The following is a 16,356-nucleotide window of genomic DNA, read 5'->3' as shown; positions in this document are numbered from 1 at the left end:
GTTTCTTGGATGATTTCTAGTCTCTAAAGATCCTACACAAGGTCCTTTACAAGTTGTCTATCAAGGAAATGGGTCTAGGAAGCCTTAAGGCTCCATTTTGGAGTTTACTCCCCAAGAACGTTCTTGGCCGGTAAACTCCCGGATCTTGTAGTCTAAACATGTATTTGATGTTATAAAGCATCTAACAAGTATTGAAATAGATTTAGTAAAGTAGACTCACAATCTGGGATGAAAACCCGAAGATCCGTCAGAGAGAATATGGCTTTTCTCTATTTAGAATTGTGAATAATGAATTAATTTAATTCAGAAAACTATTTATAGTCCTGGAATATTTTGGCAGAAAATATTTTTATTCCCGATATAGGACTGTAACATTATGAAACTTGAAATGCTCAAATTTCACAAAACCAGGAACATCCACTCTCCTGATAACTCCTTAAACAGAAACCCTAATGTACACAAACTTGTTCGGAAAAGTATGAAAATCACTTGAAACTGGACTAGCTTCTATTGGATAGATAATGTTCGTATAAATGGAAATTTCGGGTTGTCACAGACGAGTACCCATATCGTCATGAAACCGCTTCCAAAACCTGGAAGTGAACCAGACATCTCGGTGTGACACCACCAAGACTGGCACTCCATGATGCGCCACTACCTCTCGCACATAAATCTCGGCTAACTTCTCGGCCGAGATACTCTCCTAGATTGGTATAAAATGGGAGCTCTTGGTCAATCGATGCATGATGACCCATATCGAATCAACCCCACGTGCGGTCTTGGGAAGCTTAGTAATGAAATCCATAATGATATATTCCTATTTCCACACGGGAATTACTAACGGTTGCATCTTGCAGTGAGGCCTCTGGTGCTTTTCCTTGACCTTCCTACAGGTTAAGCATCTCTCCACATACCAAGCTACGCCCTGCTTCATGCAGGGCCGCCAATAATCATGTCTAAGATCTCTATACATCTGCGTCGGCCCCGGATGGATGGAGAACCGAGACTTGTGGGCCTCATCCATCAACACTTGTCGTACTCTGCCCCAGTATGGTACCCAGAACCTCGCATGCAGGGTCAACAATCCTCGGCTATCATAATCAAACGAAGCCACTCGACCCACTATCCTTTGCTCTTCTAGCTCTCCTCCTTTAGGCCCACAACCTATGCTTCTCTAATCTGCTCCAGTAGTTGAGTAATCACTGTCATCCTCAGACATATATCCCAGATCAGATTCGCTACCGCCTTGCAGCTGATGGTGGCCGCCACTACGTTAGCCTTGCCCGAGTGGTAAAGGATCTCACAATCGTAGTCCTTTACCACATCTAACCACCGACGCTGCCTCATGTTCAAGCTTGGCTTATCCATAAGGTACCTCAGACTCTTGTGGTCCATATAGATAGTACACCGGACCCCATTAAGGTAATGCCGCCAACTCTTAAGGGCGAACACTACAGCACCCAACTCTAAATCATGTGTCGGGTAGTTAGCCTCAAGAGGCTTCAACTGCCTCGAGGCATTAGCTATCACATGCCCCCGCTGCGTCAACAGTGCCCCAAACCTATGATCGAAGCATCACAGTAGACTACAAATTCATCCATTCACTCTAGCAGGGTAAGAATCAGCACCTTGAACAATCGCTGCCTGAGTGTCTCAAAGGCTGTCTGCTGCTCAGGACCCACTCAAAACACTACTGACTTCTTGGTCAGTTGGGTCAGTGGAACTGCTATCTTGGAGAAATCCTGGAAAAATCTCTTGTAATACCCTGCCAAGCCTAGGAAGCTCTGAATCTTAGATGGAGACCTCTGGACCTCCTGTTGCATCACCGCCTGTATCTTGGCCGGATATACTAATATACCCTTCTAGTTGATAAGGTGTCCCAGAAACTGCACCTTGTGCAACCTCAGCTCGCACTTGGAGAACTTTGTGAAAACTCTCTCTTTGCTAAAGGTCTCTAGCATCTCCTTCAGGTGTTCCTCGTGCTACTCCATCAGTCCTGGAATAAACCAAGATGTCATCAATAAATACTATTACAGACCGATCCAACATCGGTCTGCACACATGATTCATGAGATTCATGAACACGGCTGGAGCATTGGTGAGACCAAACGACATCACCACAAAGTCATAATGACCATAGCGGGTCCTAAAAGCGGTCGTCTGCACATCATCATCTCTGACCCACATCTGGTGATATTCGGAGTGTAACTTAATCTTGGAAAACCAAGATGCTCCATGAAGCTGGTGAACCAAATCATATATCCTCGGGAGTGGGTAACGGTTCTTCACCGTTACCTTATTCAACTCCCGGTAATCTATGCACATACAGTGCGACCCATCCTTCTACTTCACAAACAGGATTGGGGCTCCCTATGGTGAACTTCTCGGCATGATAAAACCTTTATCTAGCAGCTCTTGCAGCTACGTAGACAACTCCTGCATCTCGGGAGGAGCCAACCGATATGGTTCCTTGGCTATCGGAGTTGTACCTAGGAGCAGGTGAATCCGGAACTTAACCTGTCTCTCCGGTGGTACCCCAGGCAAATCCTACGGAAATATATCCGGGTACTCTCGTACCACTGGTACGTGATCAACTGTCTCCCTACCCTTATCCCAGGTATCCATGACATACGCGACATATCATGCACAACCCTGCTGAATGTGACGTCTCCCTCTCGTTGTAGAGTAGAAAACTAGTCCGCATTGTGGCCTCTCTCCCTGAATCACTAACTCTACCCCACTGGGAGTGCGAACTCTAACCAACTGTTGTTTGCAATCTGTCACTGTCCCATTGGGGCTCAACCAATCTATACCTACCATGACCTTGTTCCCAGGCAGGGGAATAGGAACCAAATCCACAGGGAACCACTCCTCAAATAATTGAAGCGTACAACCTCTATAAACTCTCATGACCCTGGCGGTCCTGTCATCCGCTATCTCGACGTCAAGTGGAGAATCCAGCTCCCCCGGAGCTCTGCTAAACCGCTTGCTAAGAGCGAGCGGCACAAAATATCGGGTAGCCCAAAAATCAAACAATACCATAGTTGTAATTTCGTTCACTAAGAACGGCCCAATAAACAACACACAACCATGAGACATATACGATATCAATTACAGAGATAAGAGGAAAAATACATACCTGTCACCACGTCAGGAGCTGCTCGTGCCTCCTTTGTAGTAAGTTGAAAGGCCCTGCTCCACGCCATCGGCGCCTCAGCCCAGCCCTAACGGCCGTCTATAATCCTCAAGGTGGTAGGAGAAGGTGCTACCACCTTCCATGTTACTTCTCAGCTCGGGCACTGGGACCGCTTGTGTCCCCTCTGATTGTGATGAAAGCAAATCAGATCTGATGTTGGTGTGGTGGTGGTAGTAGCTGTACAATCTCGACTCATGTAACCAGTTCGACCGCACTTATAGCAGCTCAAACTCTCTGCCTTGCACGCTCCCTCGTGCATCCTGCCACACTTGCCACAATGACCGTGGCCCTGCTGACTCCGAGTTCTGTGATCTGATACCTTGGGCTTCTTGCCTAAACTCCCCTTCTGAACTCCCTCTGGCTTCCTTTTCCTCTCCATCTCTAAATCTAAATCCCTCTCTCGAGCCCTCGCTATCATATCTTCCAACGTCTTGCAGCGGGATCGTCTCACAAACTAGCAGATGTCACTCCGCAGTATCTCATTATATCATTCCTTATTCATCTCCTCGTCCACCGCATACTGCGGAACAAGCAGGGCCCTCTCCCTAAACTTGACGGTATTATCTGCCACGGTCTCTGTCGTCTGTTGGAGGACCTGGAACTCCCTGGCAAGCTACTGCACCTCAATAACAGGTGCGAACTCGGCTCTGAACCTGGTCGTAAAATCACTCCAGGTCATAGCATCCAACACAGTTTCATCTTTAATGGCTCTCATGACCTCCTCTCACCAATCACGTGCCCGACCCTTCAAAAGACAAGACGCAAGCCTAACCTTGTCCCCCTCGGGCCATCTGCTGGTGCGGAATGCGTTTATGACATCTACCAACCATCGGGTACTAGAAACGGGTTCTCGAGCCCCCTCATAATCAGGAGCTCCACATGCTCTGAAGTCTCTGAATGTAAGCGTGCGTGACCCCATCATAGTCGCCACCTCAGTGCGAAACACAACTAACCTCCCATCCATAAGCTCCAGGATACCCTCCTTGATCGAACTGAAGATCACAGGAGCCTGCTCAAGTATGCTACGCGTGATCTCTGACGAGATAAACTCCCTAGCCTGCTCATCCAAGTGCTCAACTCCAGAGCTTGAACTTGATCCCTCCTCGGCACCTGAACTGCTGAGTGCTGTTCTCGGGCGTAAGACCGCCATTCTGATAACCCATAATGACAAGTGTCAGAATACTACTATAACTCGAGGGATCACATATATCACAAGTTCCATGCTCTCATCTCAGCCTTCCTTGATTTGAGTACGAATCCTCTGCTTTCAGTAGTACGGGCCCATACTACCTTCCACATCTATCCGTACTTTCCTCAAGAACTGCATTGACTCCACTAAGTCCCTTCTACTGTTACTGGTCTCTGCTACTCTCATGGATAGGCTTGCCCTAGGGTAATCACCAACTCACTCCCCATAATCAGCTGCGCAAGAAGTCCCCACTTTCTTCCCCTAACTAACTCGCGAATACTATTACATATTCCTCAGACTAGATAATTCTTCGAATGAGAGAACCTACCCTACAACGTTTGGACTCAAACAAGAGATGCGAAATAGAGCTAGATCTAACCTTCTGAAATTACTTAATCCTTGAAATATGTAACGTAACATATTCATTTACTAGTTAGTAAAATATAAATAAGACTCCTATAAGCACAAAGCAAGCAACATTCGAGCATCGAGTACACATAATCAAGCATATACTACTCTGGCTGTCATACTGTCAATTATGTACTTAGCATGCAGTTCTCATAAAGTTGAAACACATATAATAGGAAAATAAGGCATCCTTCCTAGATCCTTAGTCCTAATCTAGCATGCTGTTCTAATAAAGATGATAATCATTTCATAGCATAAACTTGTATGGCTAATTTGGGAGTACATACTTGAGCTCGACTGATTGCATACACCACAACCTTTTCTTTTTTTCAAAGCTCTTTTCTTTGTAGCATATGTAATTGATCCAATACTCCCAGGCATTTGGAAAATTTAGAATAAATGAATATTATAGCACATGTAATCAATCCAATACTCGAGGCATATTAAACACGAATCATGATATCTAACATAAAGATATGATACTTGACAAGTTCTTTGCTATAATTTTTATTTTCCATGTTTTCACAATTCAGACTATGAAAAGCGATGCCGTAATCATAATCGAATTTTGAGAACGCAATTAATATTTCCATATATAGAATTCCCTTATGTTGAACCATTCCAACATAACATTCATATATAGTTGACGAAAATTGATCAAAATCTCAACCTAAGCTTTTAGAATTGGGATGAAGTATAATTTCCTCTCCCTTAATTATAGCAAAACAACTTTTCAAACCTACATCTTTGCAAATTTGAACTTTGTTTTCTATAATTAACATTGCCAACTTGCAATACTTAACATAATAATCATGCTCCCACTAACATGATAATTATTAGCATAACACTTATTCTCCCACTAGCATTGACATGTATCCAGAAATCAGCTGGACTTCTAGAAAAATACTTTATTGACTTTCCTACCAAAGATCAGATTTCTAATAGGAGATGCTTTGATAACACTTTATCAAAATCATAGTATCAATTGTTTAGACCTTTACCATTTCTCACAAGTCCATGTTAGTGTGCCGTATAACCACACACGCTCCACTAACAACTTCGAGAATGCAAATATCACAATTGCTATCTACTTAAAATCTATTTAGTGAAAGCGTTTTCTCACCATCATTTTCATGAATCGAAGAGAAACCTTATGACACTTCGATTTCTATGGTGTATGTGTTCCTATCCATGTAAATTTGTCATAACCATAATCACAAGACACATTTAGTGACAAACCCATACTATATGGATTTACCTTGTTTAATCTTAACTTCTTGCCACCTGGTAGCACAAGGGCTTACCATTGTTTCCAAGAAGTTATGAAAACAACTGAGAACTCATAGAACTCACATGTGCAGTCAACTTTAACTAGAATGGGCACAAAAATAAGAATATGTCAACACGATAGGTTACAAAACTCAAGTCGTGTGCTACTGATAAACAATAGGTTTTATTCTTGATTAGCTCTTGAAACTTTTCAAGATCTTTAATACTCCTACTGACCTCTTGACATATAAGATTCTCTTGTCAAGAACCATTCCTTGACAAAACAAATATTCAAGAGTTAGTGCGGATACTTATCAAGATAAACACTTTACACAATTGGTCTTAGTTGGACTTTGTTTTATCGAAAACATCACAACTTACCAAATTCAAACGTAAAAGGTAAGAAAACATTTTACTCTACATTTAACAAGTGTTATAAACCTTCTTAAGACTACGTCACTCAAGTTACATTCTTGGAGTCTCAATCTAAGACTCAATTTTGGAACGAAGTATGATTTATCTTTTTGATTTAACCAATTCAACAATTCACGATTCCTCTTCTTAGTCAAACAAACGCACTAAGATGTCCTTAGAGAATCAATTATGATATGGTTTCATAATCACTAAGATAATCATATAACAAGATATTCAAGTACTCTCCCATCTTTTCAGATTGGACAAACTTTTATCTTTCTGCCTAATTTGATTATTCTTATTCATTCTTCCATACATTGAAACTTTTCCAATGTTTTAGAATTACACTTAAACTTCTAAGTATAACCATATTCACTAAACTTTAGTATATCATGACGAATAGCCTTATCGATCTTTGTGGTAGACCTGACCAGCGCACAACCAAGTGTACCCGATCCTATTGTCCTTCACTTGACTCACACGAACATATGAACAAGGAATTAGTCTTAATTTTCCAAAGATGAAATGCTCTCATTCATCATACAATACAAGTTGTATGATTCCAAATTTTTGTCAAACTGAAACTTGGGTGATGAGAATCTTTCCTTTTTGGTAAATTATGGCACTACCATAAACAAAAAAATCACATCCATTTTCCAATGTTGCTATCAATGGAATCATATAAACAACAATTTTTTTTTCACACATGACATTGTAAGGATACTTAAAATAATCAAAACTTTCTTTTATTTTAAAACATGCGGAAAAACTTATCCTTACAATGAAAATGCATATGAAAATTATGTTCTTATCTATTCCTAAGCAATCTACCATAAGTCTAAAGGGTTTTGAGCATTCTAACACTCCTATGGTGTACATGTAACCCTAGAAACCTTGGATCTGTGTTTTACTAAGATACATACAAATATGATTTTTCCAAAGTTCTTAACCTAACTAGCATGGCATGGGGAACTTGAAATATAAAAGCTAGTTGAAGAACATACCTTTCTTGTTGCTTGGATTCCTTAAGAATTTTGTGAGCCTAACACCCCAAATGTGATGCATGAAATGTTTCACACAACATCACAACTCTTGGAATAACTTTGAGAGAAGAACGCTATCACTCAAAATCGGCTAGCCCTCTTGTTCTTCACTTAGTGCCGATTTTGTTAGCCCATGGGGTCTTTTTATAGTGTGTACAAGTAAGGTTACACCATTTAAACCCTAACTGACATGGCTTTTCATTTCCTCCATGATCCATGGGTTATAACCTCCATGGAGCACCCAATGGGTTTTAACCCAATTCAACAAACCATGGATCATTAGCAAACTATATAACAATGGATGATTAACACAATCAAACCCATATATTTAATTAGTCTCTTTTATATCAAAAAATTAATTCCAAATTAATTATTGATCAATACTAATTAAATAATATTATTTCATATTAATATATTATAACTCATAATAGATTAACAAATCATAAGTTTCCTTCTTCTCATTTTGTCTATCCAATTATCATGATGTCATGCAACCAAAATGGACCATGCCAACCGGGTCAAGTACATACTAGAAATAGTTATGGACTTAGACACCTAATCCAACAGTCTTTTAGGTGAATAGACACTTATTAAGGAGGAAGTCAGATTTAGAAATAGGTGCATATGTTGTGTACGAGGTCGGATCTCTTTCAGTCACGCAGAGGGGACAACATATGGCTTACTAGGATAGATGGATTGAGAGGTAGAATATTGCATATGATATGTTCCAGTTCAGATCATTTCAATCACGCAGAGGAGACAACATATGACTAACGAATATAAACCATTTCATAGATAAGGAGGTGCGTAGAAATAGAGTTGCATATGTTGCATTCCAGGTCGGATCTCTTACAATCATGCAGAGGAAGCAACATATGACTGACAGATACAAAGCAAGAAAATAATTTCCTACAAACCTACTTTATCAAAAGCCCCTAGTCGCCCTATCAGAAAAAGAATTTAGCGTAACCCGTGGGTTTTCATGTTTATCTCACTGATCAATCTACCCAAGCGTTGTATGGTCAGTCCAAACAATTCTATCTAATTCCACACTGTTATATCCTTCGTGCCTACCAGCATATTGAACATAGAGTCTAGACAATTCAGATTTAGTCCCTTACACATGTTTTAGACTGCCCGTTATCACTTTATCTTTATATCACTTCCCGATTAACAAAACTAACGAAAAACTATAAGAAAATAAAGAAAATTGTCTTTAAAATGAATCAATGAAAGAGAAACCCAGGAGTATCGAGAAGAAAAATCAAACCATAAGTCACCTATTGAATTTGCATCCAGAGGGTTTGGGAACAGCACGCATAATCTTAGAAGAAATCTGAAAATTCTTCATGTCATTAAGCACTAACCCCATGAGTGATCACTTCCTTTCTTCCCTTCCCGCAAAGGACACATACTCTCAAAAAATGTTATGAGTGTTGTAAAATTGAGAGATGCACCATATTATGTGCCTGGAACAACCACTACCAACAAGCTGAAGTTTGATGAGATGCCTCCATAGCTGTTCCGACACAGAGCGGGATCGGTTTGTCTTTGGAAGCCAATCCATTTTAAAACTGGGTTGACTGTTATCATCTATACAAGGTACTCCATCCCATAACATGTCCTGCTTATCACAAACAAAATATGAAGAAATATTAGAGTCATTAGATGATTTGGGAGATTGAACCTTCGGTACTGATCTATAGTCGGGTATAACCCATTTACTTTTCGAGCGGATGGGTGTCTCGGCACTTGATTTTGAACTTGAGGTCTGCTGTCGAGATGACTTTGACCAAGCTGGTTTTGGTTTCGTTGGAGCATTTCTTGAAACTGGATTCTGGGCCGACATTCCCTTCTTTCCCTTGGGAGTTGATTTCTTGGCCTTGCGAGTTGAACTCTTTCCCTTCATGGCATTCCAGTTGCCATTGTCTAAATGTGAACTCGAATGATTTCTTTTGTAGCATCTCCCACTTTGTGCATTTTTCCAGCCTTGTGGGTAGTAAGGAACGTATGCATGGTTCGGACAATTTCTTGGTAATGTGTCCAAGTGTTCCAAAGTGAAAGCAAGTCTTTTTCTTTACTAGGAAGTTGTTTCTTCCTGCCCTTGGTGGCGTGTCCTTACCTCGTTTCTTATTGTTCCCACAAGCACACTTGTAGTAGGCTGGCTGTTTGACTTGATTTGGTGGCATGCATTTCTCAACATCAGGATGATCAGAAGCAACTGAGTTCGAAGCAACAGATTCAAAGTTCAAGGAGATATTGGTTTGTTCAATAGTTTTCTCCTTGTTCTCATCTTCCATTACTTTACCTGCACAAGAAGTAGAAGCATTAGAATTGTTCATCTCAACACTTTTTGGCACAACCATGACAGAATTATCGAAGATATCATCAAATATATCAAAAAAAATTGAAGTTATCAGAGTTTGACACAATTCATTATCAGACACACTCTCTTCAGCAGCTTACTGGCAATGACCTAATGGTTGATTTGCGTAAGAAGTGGAAACATTAGTACTCGCAACCTGAGGATCACATCCCGAAACAAATACAACAGGTTTTCCATATTTGATATGTGCCTTTCTGTTGATTTTCTCTTTTGTCAAAGGGTTATACTGATAGGTGTGATTAAAAGGAGGATGCACTTTATCATAACCTAAACCCTTAAAAGGAGGATGCACTTTATCATACCTTAAACCCTTTGACTTATTATTTTTAAATCTGAAACTATTTTCCATCATTGATGCAACTACTTCACTCGACGCATTAAATTTTCTAAAATTAAAATCTGCATTTTCAAACTTATTTTCCAATGTGTCAAGTTCAGCAGTTAACTCAGCCAGTTGTTCCATCACAAATCTATAATTTTCACACTTATTGCTATACTCTTCCTGAAGTTTCCTAAAGTCATTTGTTTTTGCTTCTAATTTAGCTTTAAGAGGTTTCTGTCCTTTTCTGAGTTGATATCCTTTGTATTTTAGGTCCTTGTTCTCTTTGCGTAATAATTCGATATGCTCAAGTAAATTTTTAACATTGTCAATGCTTGTTTAAGAACAAGAAATTTCATTGACTTTAGTGTTTGAAGAACTCATTGTTTATCAAAAATTCCCTTTGACTAAAAACTCAAAAGTCAACCCTAGAAGTCAAACTTAAAAATCAAGCTTAAAAAGTCAAACTTAAAATTCAAACTTAAAAGTCAAACCAAAAAGCTAAAATTGACAATTTAAAGGTTAAATGAGAAAGTCAAAGGTCAAACTTGAAAATCAAAGTCATTTTTTTTGTTTTTAAGTAAAAAGTCAAAAATTGAAAACTAAAATTTTTGGGTTGAAAATGAAATTTAAAAATAAAAGAAATTGGTTTTTTAGGCTAAATATGTTGGGTCAAAATATGGTTTATACTTACTTTTCTGGGCAATTGTATTTTTCTGTAATATTTATGAGTTTATGGTCATATTTACGGCTGAGTTTACGGCCGTAAAGACCTTACGGCCGTAAACTCATTTACGGCCCATTTGTTTCCGACCCATGTTCCCTAGTATAAATAGAGGTGTTAGAGTGAGGAGTAGAGATAGATGAACCCTAGAGAGTTTATGGCCAGAGAGAATAAGGAGCATTTGTGTGGGTGAATCTTGTGTAAGGAACTTAATTCATATTATCAATACATTCAAGGTTCATATTATTCTTCTTCTCATTCTCTTCTATTTGATCTGACATCATCCATTTGATTGGGATTCCGCACCATCAAACGGATCTGACTGATACACGGGCAAATTAGGGACTTACAATTGGTATCAGAGCCTGGTTGTATCAGTCAAAAGGATTTATTATTTCGTCTGGAATCTGAATAATTGATGTTTCCGGTGCAAGCTTACGGCCGTAAACACGGAGTTCTTGGGCCGTAAACCCTATTTTGGGGCATTATTTGATCTTATTTTCGAAATATTTTTGCGTTTTTAGATAGATCTCGCAAAAATAAGGGGGGTTTGTTCTTCGTGTTTTTCATAAAAAATGGTTTTTGATCGGGTTTTGGAGCTTCAAAGTCGAAAAATCGCTGTTTTTCACGTAATCGTTGAAGGGTTTTCGGCCGGAGCTTACTGCCGGAAACAGTTCACGGCCGGAAAGAAACTGTTCACGGCCGGTGGCGGAGTTCGTGTTTGCGGCTAGGGTCCCGAGCTTGCGGCTCAGAATTTGCGGCTCGGCTCGGCGGCTTGCGGATCGAACGCTTTCGGCTCGGCATGTAACGACCGAAAAATTCCAACCAATTTAAACTTTTCAAAAACAGCCCGATTTCATTAAATCATTACAAAAAGGTTTTCAATACAATTAAATTAAAGTATTCCTAGAATCACAACATAAACATGAAGAGCGGTACGATCACGCCTTCGCCTTGCCATAGTCTCCTGAAGAACCTAAAAAACATAAAACCACAATTGTAAGCCCGAAAGCTTAGTGAGATATCCCCAAAATACCAACCACATATACCATACACGCATAACATGCCATATCATATCCGATCACAAAACAACCATGCACTTCGGATCTACTGTGTGACTGGTCCGCCGCACCGGCCCACAGTCCACCTGGTCCACCCTCCGAGTCTAGCCATATACATCGAGTGTGCAGTGTGATTGGTTCGCCCGCACCGGGCCTTCAATCCACCTGGTCCACTCTCCGAGTCTACAGTATCACTGGTCCGCCCGCATCGGGCCTTCAGTCGGCCTGGTCCACTCTCCGAGCCTCGGCACGTCTGGTCCGCCCTCTTGGGGCCTACAGCCTATCCGGACCGCTCGCTGGGCCTTCGGGACAACCGGTCCGCCCTGAGTATCTTGGCCTACAGCACAAAGCAGGACCCGCCTCAACCCAACTCTAGTCCAAACAACCATGTGCACATAAACATACAATCATATAAGCATTCATAGTCAACAAGCCGATCAAACAGATCACATAACATATCATCATCCTAACTAGGATACCGACCTAACAAGGTCTCTAACATATACCATCCTAGCTACCAGGATGCAAACATATCAAAGCAATAACATAACAACAAATACCCGGATCTCAATCCGATAAAGGGCCGGCCTTGGTGCCTTAGACCCTGTCGATATAGTGAGGGTAACTCACCTCGAAACTGCCGACTGAACAGATAACCCAAGGTGCTCCGATCCCTGATACGATCTCCACCACTAGACAACCACCAAAGCACTGAACTCAAAACAGTATCCAACAATTACCAAAATGCCCCTGGAAATCAACTGGTCTACTCTTGGTCAAAGTCAAAGTCAACCCCTGACTGACTCTACTCGCCGAGTCAACCCGATGACTCGCCGAGTCCCCATGCTCAGGATTTTCCCCAATCCGCGACTCAACTCGCCGAGTCACCCCGAGACTCGCCGAGTCCAACAACTCTGAGTCCACCCACACACAACTCACCAAGTCATCCCTTGACTCACCGATTCTCGGCTCAACCAGAAAAGATTGGGAATCTTCGACAAGACTCGCCGAGTCCAAGAACAGACTCGTCGAGTCTAAGGCTATGTTCAACCTACTCACCGAGTTGTTCTTCCAACTCACCGAGTTCCAGGCCATCTTCATCCAACTCGCCGAGTTGTTCTTCTAACTCACCGAGTTGTTCTTCCAACTCGCCGAGTTCCATCCTATCTTCAAGCAACTCACTGAGTCTACCCATGCGACTCGCCGAGCACCACCGGGTCTGAATCCATACCGAGGCTTTCCAAGCCATGCAGATGATCCAAACCATAGATCTACCCATCCAAAGGCCATCCATCACGTAAAGTGGCAAACTTTACGTGAATCCAAGGAGATCTAGGCATTTTCACTCTAGGGTTTGGGCTTGGGACAAGATAGCTCCACCAATCACTCAATAGAAGGGACTTTTATGCATTCTAACCCTTCTCCATTCCAGATCTGAGGTAGCAACCTCAGATCTAACCTCTAAACTCCAATACATCAAAAGATACGATCTCTAACACCTCCAAAATGATGAATCTAGATAATAGCAGCTCAAACAATGAAATAATACCTCAAAAGGAAGCTCCAAGAGAAGATTAATCTGAATCCTTGCAAAGCCCTTTGACCCAAGTCTCTTCTCCTTCAAGATTTCTTCCACAATCACTTCTCCAAGCTCCAAATGCACTCTAATCCCTCAAAATCGCGCATCAGGGCTTTTTGGACTTCTACAGGGGGTAAGGAGGCTGGGAATAGGGTATAATGTCCTTTAAATAGGGCTCATCCTCCAGGTTTAGAGTTTTCTCCACTCAGCGCCTACTCGTCGAGTCCAGCCTCCGACTCGCCGAGTAGTCCACTTAACACGCGACCAAGTCGCGACCCTACTCGCCAAGTCCACCCATGGACTCGCCGAGTTCTCCTTTCATACTTACACTTTGAACCCTGTATTTACACTCTTGAAATTGGGATGTTACAATTCTCCCCCACTTAAATTAGGCTTCGCCCTCGAAGCCTGCTGCAACTCGACTTTTGAGCTACTCCCGCAACACACCACCTGGCATTAACCAGACAAGGTTCCTCAAGGCACAACCATCGAAACTCGAACTCACTTTCTCCTTTCTTGCGGTGTACTGACCACCATCTCAAGCCGGCCACCGACTTTACCCTCTGATAACCACACTTAACAACTGAGTACTATCCATGATGCATCACTGCTCCAAATCACAAAAATCTCTCGACCCATATGAGCTAGAAATTGTTGGCTTTTGAGCAATCTAACACTCCTAAGTGTACATGAAACCCTAAATACCTTGGATCTATGTTTTCTCTATTATACATGCAAATATCAACTTTCCAAGGTATTGTTCTATTTTAGCATACAAAACTTTGAATAACACAAGTTAGAATCACATACCTTTTGTTGGTGCTTGTCTTCATGAAGCTTGAGTGCCTAGTGCCCCAATTGTGACACCTCAAATGGTTCACACAACACCATAAGCACTTGGAATAACTTAGATAGAAATTAGAACACTTCAAGAATCGGCTTTCGCTCCATGCATCTAGTGGCCAATTTTCCCAACAAAGAGATCATTATATAGTGTGTTACAATTAGGGTAAACCCTAATTGTCATGGCTTATCCATTTCCATGGATCCATGGGTTCAAATACACCATGAAGCATCCATGGAGCATCCAATGGGTTTTGGCCCAACTTGATAATCCATGGAGCATTAGCCTACTATATAAGTATGGATGATTTACACAATCAACCCATATATTTAATTAGTCTTCTTTTGATCACATAATTAATTCTAAATTCATTATTGATCAATACTAATTAAATAATCTTATTAATATATTAGAACTTATACTATATTAATAAACCGTAAGTGTTCTTTCTCTCATTTTAGTCTATCCAAGTGCATGATGCCATGCAACCCAAATGGACCATGCCGGGTCGGGTCAAGTCTTACCAATTATAGTTATGGACTAAGACATTAATCCAACAGTCTCCCACTTGGATAAGTGTAAAACTATTATTGCAAATATGACTTCAGAACCCGACTAGCAATCGTAGCTCTCAAAAGCTTCTATCAAACTCTGACCTTGTAGATGAACTTTGACCTTTGTCAATGACTTGTCCATTAGATAAGTGATCATATATTCCTCCATTCTAGATATCATATGGACTGAGACATGGATTATAATCATTCTCTTTGTCCATTTGTTGTTTCCCGATTTCCGATTTATGACGACTGACTAATTGAACAAATCAAATCAGTCCAGGCCCGGCCGAGCACTTACTTTTGTCATCACTAAATCATCGAGGGGACCACATATATCGCTTTTATCTCGAAGGTAAAAGGAATGGATAAACATCGACTCATATGCTTGTACTAACTATTTGTTGAATCATACACAAAGGCATGTTTTATAACATCGAGTTACCAATGCGTTTACGTGCAACCAATGTATAACCAACTCATAGTCAACAACTCATATCTCTAGGTTTGAAGAATATAATATATTATCGTCTCATGATTCACTCGTGATAAAATCCATGAAGTGAATCCAAATGAGCGTGGGTTGAATCCAATACTCAGCCCTTATGAGTACTCATGAATGTTGTAGCAACTATTGCATTTTCTAAAGCACTATAGGAAAATCATACAAGCCAAATTCACGACAGTCTTGATTCATATCTACTTCCAACATATGACCGACTGTGGATGGTTTGAATAACTTGGTCAATCAGGAGAATGACCTCGTTATTCTGGAAGTCAAAACATGCAAAGTGAAACACAAAATAATACTAGTCCTATATGGCCTCAACACTTTGAGCGTAAATAAAACACCTTTTATCTAAGCACCATATTGATCACTCATTATTCATGTTTCGTTTAATCAACTTAATACTTGAATTGAATCAGTAGTGATGCCATGCTCCAAGCATGCATACTATGTTTCTCTAAACAATAGCTATGCCATACTCCAAGTATGCACACTATGTTTGTTGGGTTATGAGAATTCTAACACTCCTAAGTGTACATGCAACCCTAAATACCTTGGATCTATGTTTTCCCTATTATACATGCAGATAAGAACTTCCAAGGTATTATCCTAATCTAGCATATAAAACTTTCAATATAACAAGATACAATACCTACCTCTTTGATGTAGAAAGTCTTCATGAAGCTTGAGTGCCTAGTGCCCCAAGTGTGACACCTCAAATGGTTCACACAACACCAAATACACTTGGAATAACTTGAGAGAATTCTACACTTCATGAAAATCGGCTAGCCCTTTCTTACTCTCTCTAGTGTGATACTAGTGGCCGATTTTGTCAAGAATAACATCTTTATATAGTGTTACA

The sequence above is a fragment of the Lactuca serriola genome, chromosome 3, assembly GCF_051521515.1.
Source record: "Lactuca serriola cultivar US96UC23 chromosome 3, Lser_US96UC23_V15, whole genome shotgun sequence".
Lineage (NCBI taxonomy): Eukaryota > Viridiplantae > Streptophyta > Magnoliopsida > Asterales > Asteraceae > Lactuca > Lactuca serriola.
The sequence above is the reverse complement of the archived record's forward strand: the minus strand, read 5'-3'. Positions refer to the sequence as shown.